The 6,216-nt window shown below is 50.3% G+C and overlaps 1 protein-coding gene across 1 annotated transcript in view; it reads left to right on the top strand.

The window, feature by feature from the left end:
• LOC113211955 (uncharacterized) overlaps nucleotides 1-6,216 on the top strand; it is a 31,648-nt gene that overhangs the window by 9,724 nt on the left and 15,708 nt on the right. The gene's annotated exons all lie outside the window — the stretch shown is intronic.

Below are 6,216 nucleotides of genomic sequence, written 5' to 3'. Positions count from 1 at the left end.
TTCCTGCTCACGCCACGGGCGCCCCCCCCCTCCCGTTCCCCCGCCCCGCGTGTCCTTGCGGTGAGATGCCTGTAATGTACCGCTCTATCGGCCCCTGCCCACGACTGTCTGCTCCCGTCCCGACCAGTCATGTCAGCTGCCCGTCCTCCCAACGTCACTCTGTTACGAACCACCTCCTCTCTGTGCCTCTTATTCTCACCCTTCTCCACTCCCCGTCATCATCATCCTTCCTTTTCCCTCACACGTCCCCCAAGCAAAACCATAACACCGTTTCCAGGAGAGAAAAAAAAAACCAACCTTGTGTGCTTCGTGTGAACCATCAACGCGGATCAGAGTCGTCAGTCAGTCCGTTTTCTTGCTGCGCCCTCCCTTTCCCTAGCTCCTTGCCCCCCCCCCCCCACGCGCAATATTCTGGATCGTATATGGCGCCATTTCCCTCGGGTCCGACCGCGGTTCGGTTCGGTCCGGGCTGGGCGGGCTGCGCGGGCCCCGACCACCACTCATGACGGTAATGCGGGAGCGGTCGCTCGTAACGGCCCCGGTGGCCCCGGCGCAGCTGAGGCGCGCGGGCTGCCCGACAACGAGACGTACAGACGTACCCCACACTGTCAGGAGCCGCACCCCGCGCCCCCGTGCCCCGTGCTCGGTGGCTTGCACGACATGAGAACTGCAGGCGTTGAGACTGAGGAGACATGAGACTGGCCGGAGGGGTACCAGCAAAAATTATTGCTATCCTTCATGGTACCAGGCCCAACCGGAGGGAACATCGGGTATACGACCACCACGAAAATCTCGTGTCCTGAGGCGGTAGTCTATCATGTCCTATGGTAGGAAGTCTCATGTCCTGGGCCTGGCATCCCTCGAGCCAGTCTCTTGTCTCATCAGTCTCAACGACTGCAGTTCTCATGTCACGCAAGGCTGACCAGTGCCCCCCAACCCACGCCCCGCGCCCCGCGCCCCGCGCCCCGCACCCCGTGCTCGCTCGGCACCCCGTCCCGCGGCCATATCGAACCCTAAAAGGGGCGATCACGTGTTGGCGTGCGTGATACACTGCCCGGGTGGGTCCGGGGAGCGGCGGTGGTGGTGCTCCGGACCGCCCGCGGGCTCGGCGGCGACCTGGTGCGTGCGGCCGCCCCCGCGACCACTTCTTCTCCTCTCCGCTATGCCCCCCCCCCTCCCTGCCTCCCCGCCGCTGCTCTGTATGCGAGCCGGCGCCCCCGTGTCCCGGGCGCCGCGGGGCCCCGGGGTGGTATTGGCAGTTCTTCACTGGGTGGTGGGGGGGAGAGGGGCTCGCCTCGGGGAGGCTCTGGACCTGCGGCCCTGGCTGCTGCTGGAGCCCGCGCGCTCTTGCCCGGCGGCGGATTCGGTCGGCGCTCCTTTACTTTCGCCCCCGCGCCGCCGCTCACCACCTCCAGGGCAGGGCCTCCAACGGCGTCCTGCAGATACCAGCCGCACCGTCGCACCCGCCGCTATACGGCTGTGTAAATCAGGCACGGGACCCTCCCGAGGGAGGGAGAGAGGGAGGGAGGGAGGGAGGAAGAGGGAGAGGAGAGAGAGGGGGAAAGAGAAAGAGACTGTATTGTGGCCGGAGCCGAGAGAGCAGCGCTGATGCGGTATGACGTCCGTCTTGTTCAGGTCAACTCGTTCCTGGCGCTGCGCGGGCTGCGCTTCGCCTGCAACAAGGACGAGGCCGACAAGGAGCTGGTGGCCGAGGGCGGCGACGACCGCGACGGCCTCCGCGACGGCCTCCGCGACGGCCGCGACCTCAAGGACCCCGCGACGCCGGCCGAACTGCGCAGCTCGCTGCGCGCCGCCGCCATCATGCTGCCCCTGTACTCGGCCGACTGGTTCCTCGGCGTGGTCGCCATGGACAACTCCACCACCCTGGCCTACCCGCTGCTCTTCTTGGTGTCTAACGGCTTTCTGGTAAGCAAAGGCTCCAACATAGAGCTGTAATTTTTTTAGAATTCCCGGAAAATTTAGGAAAAATTCACGAAAATTCACGGAACTAAACTGAAATTTTCCAAAATGTAGGAAATTTTCCGTTTTTCCCGGAAATTTTCTGCTTTTTTAGAAAATTTCCGGAAATTTTCCGGAATTTTTACAGGGCTTCCTCCTTCTTCTAACAGCAGGATGTCTAGCCGACGTTAACCTACGCGTAAAATAATTATCAATCTTTCTTTAGAACTGGTTCCTGATGGTCTGCGCCTGGCTCATCGTGCCCCGCGAGTCCAACAAGGAGGCGGGCGACTGGTGCGGCGGCGCCGAGGGGGAGGACCTCGACGAGGAGGAGGAGTACCTGATGGAGGAGGACGACGCCGGCTGCTGGGGCAAGTCCTCGTCCTCGTCGGCCTCGCTGCTCGGCAACTACTACGGCGACGCGTGCAACCCGGGCCTGTTGTCCAACGGCGAGATCGTGGTGTGGGGCATCGACACGAGCGACGCCGCCCAGAACAACAGTGGTGGGTGACTGTAGTCAAGTTTTCAAAAGGGGCAAAGTGCTTCTTCGCGGGGCACGGGGCAGTATTATTTTGATTTTGTATTTATTTTTTACCGCGAAGATTTGAAAGTAATGGGCTAGGCTTTCATGATTGACAGTCTATTGTTTCAGTTTCACGTTCATTATTTAAACAAAATTTTTCATGTTTTTAAAATCAAATAAAGTAGAATTTTTGAAAAAATGTGGTAGAATATCTGCCATTTTAGTTGTAGGTTTTACTCGTTATTTACTAAATCTCCATCGTCCAAGAGCTCGGCGCCTGCGAGACGCGGGGTAGGCCAGCCCGCAATACACGCATGCACTAAAGGCAAGATGCTGCCTACCTGTTAGGCGCCATGAGACCTAGCACTGACTGGCGGAACTCGGCAATTTCGTAATGGCAAATCTCAACCATAAAGAAGGGCGAGAATGGCGATCATTTCATTTAAAGAACGACTTGATTCCTCAGCAAACAAATATTAATTTTGTGTTCTGAGATTTTTTTTCTCCCTTGTTTTTCGTACTGTGGTTGTTTTTATACTTGGTGATGACCTTGCTTGTAGGAGCGGGTGATGCGCGCCTGTACGGCCGCTGGGATGAGGCCGCCGCCGCCACTCAGACGCGCGACGCGGAGCAGCTGTCCGGGCCGGGTGCGGCGCCGGGAGGCGGGCCCGGGGGCGCCATCCCCGGCGCCCAGGAGCTCGCCGAGATGCGCTACGACGGCGCCATCAGCACCATCAGCACCTGAGCGCAGCGCCGCTGCGTCGGCCGGCGCCGCGGCCTCGGCCACGGCGCCGTTGTTTTTGTCCCCGTCTGTGCCCTCACCGAGAGGGTTTTTGTTTGGTTGTGCGTATGACTATGCCTTGCGCGCGGAGTCGCGCCCCTTACTCAAAACAAGTGCGACTCTGTCCAGTTAGGTTTTATCGTGTTGTTCGTTGTTGCAAATTATTATTGTGTTTTCGCCAAAAGGTTTTTCTATCGCCCAGTCGAAAAACCAATCGAAGGAGAGAAAAAAAAAGAATATGTTAATCTCTTTGCTTTGAGTGTTTAGCTGTGATTTATTTGATGTTTTCTGATTGTCGCCATCCCGATATGGGTTTCCTTCCTAAGGACAAGAGTGAATGAGAAAAGAAAAGTTTACCCACTTTTCTGACTCTCTTTTGACTTGTTTTGTCAACATGAGTCCGCCGTTTCAATAAGAAACAAAATTTCAAAAACATGGGTCACTTGACGGCTCTGTTGTGTAATTTGGTTGTCATTGTGTTGGTAAGGGCTGTCTTAAAAGTGGCTTGGTACTTAAGGTAAACGTATCAAAACTACGATACATTCTACCTAAGAAATTCTTTAATCGCAACGGCATGCTATTATAAAGTGTCGTTTCCCAGATATTTTATGTTCTAGTAAGGCCAGTGCTCCGCGAATCCAACCGGGCCGGTGCGTTCTGTTACACCCAGCACCTTCGTCGGGTAAAAACAAGCCTGACGGGTTCGTTCGAAAAGGGTGTCAAGCCAATTTTTATCCCAACGACACTTGCACTCTTACAAAACGAATGAAAGCCTTACCAAGCCACTTAAAATACTTTATTAAAGTTAAATATGTTTCTCCTTTGGCTAATGATGATGACAAATCTGGTACTATTAACATACAGCTCGGTGATGTAATTAGCTGTTAGGATTTCTTTGTGATAAGCTCTATGAAGATAAACTCTTTGGAATAATTACTCGAAACTTACCTAGTAATACCCCCTAAAATACGAACCGCGATAATCATTCAATAGAATTTTGTGGAACTGATTTATAACGTCATATGGCCTGAGGAAACAAGTGAAAAGAAAAGCCTTCTGGGTCTTGGCAGACCCCAATGGGACTTCTAGTCTCAAATTTCTCGAATGTAAGTGAAATAATTAAGTTACTTTAAATATTGTACATTATTTGTACTGTTGTAAATTCAAATCAAAAAGTGCAACATTAGTCCTTTATTTTGACTGAGTGCAACTATGCCCCAAAAGGAACTTCATCGTTATTTGTACGTAGAGACCCTCCTATTCCTGTCAAAGTAAAACTTCTATCCGTTACCCGTTCTCAATCTGTGGCTCGCCACTACTAGGACCTTAAGAAGGAATAGAGAGAAGAGGCAAAGGCTGAGTAATGTAAATTTATCTTGTATGCTATGGGGTGCCTTCAAACAGTGTACAGTAAGTCCGCTGGTTAAGATTCGGTTGTCGATTTTCGTACAAGAACAGCCTAAGAACTAGGTATGGACTGAGTATATAGTTACGAAACACGTTTTCGTACCCAAGTGATAAAGGAAAATGCGTAGGATGCACCAGCTTTCTGGCAGCCACGATCGTTTGGCGAGATTTGCTGGCCGGCTTGTAAAACTAGAAATTGTCCAAAGACTAACAATAGCACAGCGTTTCAAAATATAGGCCACATGATTGCGGTTCCTTAACTTTGAGTTTTAAAAGATTTATGAGTGTTGAGTTTAAATTAGAGTATAGGCTATTCGGAATTCCCTCCCTCCCACCCCTTCCAGTACTTACCCTCTGTGCGCTGAGCGCTTCCCTTCAACAGTCTGTCATGTTGGCAAAGAAAAGTTGTGTAGTTATTGTAGTTTTCACGCGCTAAAGTCCCAATTTGTGTTGGGAACGCTCACCGCTCACCTCACGCTCCCGCCAGTGAGAATTCTACATAGATGTGATATTAAAACTATGAGATATCGGAATGTGTCGATTTTAGGAACGTCTCAGGGTCGATTCAACACGAAAATCAACAGTTTTCCGACGTCGACATCAGTCTGGTATCGCTTCGGTGTCTCTCACGTGGCTACCCGCAGCGCTTGGACCACTGGGTCACGCGGCCAAACCCTGACATATGTTACTCGCTCTTTAGCTGAATGTATTAGAGTTGAGATAAAACAAAACTAAGACTTAATAAAAAGTAGGTTTACATGCAAAAATGTTATAAGTGTGTTAGAAAAGAAAACTTACAAATTAATGAAGCTTACACTCTCTCTTTACTCGACATTTATCAAAACAAAAGCGTATCAAGAGGAAAAAGGAAAAGCGAGTTCGTTCCTATAGAGCCCTGTAGAAAGGGGCGTCTCTCTCCACAGACACTCTTCTTTTCCCCCGTTCTATACTGAAGGGTCGTCCTTGCACCGCGCGCAGGTCTTCTCTTGTTGCGAGAAACGCGGAGTGTTTTAGGCACAAACCTAAAAGTGCCTCTCAAATTTTTCTTCTTACATTAATCTTTTTGGTAAAGATTTGTTCCCCTCAAAAATGAAATTGAACTTTATTGTGTGTTATACGTTTTGCAGGTACCAACACAATTTTAGAGGGACCCATTATTGAATGACTTTCACCTGCGTTCTTTTGTGGGGCACCGTCAAATATTTTATTTGTGTGGCACAATTACCCACACTTTTGTTTATCCTGCTTTTCTGTGATGTGCTAATCTCGTGTTAAATTTTCTCCTCTATGTACCATTAGGATACCCTATTTAATTATGTCCTCGATTGTGTCCCCTTCATATTTTTTTAATTCATATTTTACAATTAATAAAAAAGTGGCTTCTTTGTCATTTCTTCAACAAAACAGAAAGTGTATTGTTGCAATCAAGTGGAGTTCCTACTTGAAAAATGTGGATCGCGTCGAGAAATTTTTTTAAAAAATGAAACTATATGTATTAATATTCTTAACGTACTCAAACAGATAATAAAAAAAATAAAAATCAGGA

The sequence above is a fragment of the Frankliniella occidentalis genome, unplaced genomic scaffold (genome assembly GCF_000697945.3).
Source record: "Frankliniella occidentalis isolate FOCC.00 unplaced genomic scaffold, Focc_3.1 Scaffold98, whole genome shotgun sequence".
NCBI lineage: Eukaryota > Metazoa > Arthropoda > Insecta > Thysanoptera > Thripidae > Frankliniella > Frankliniella occidentalis.
This window is presented reverse-complemented; position numbering and strand designations above follow the sequence as displayed.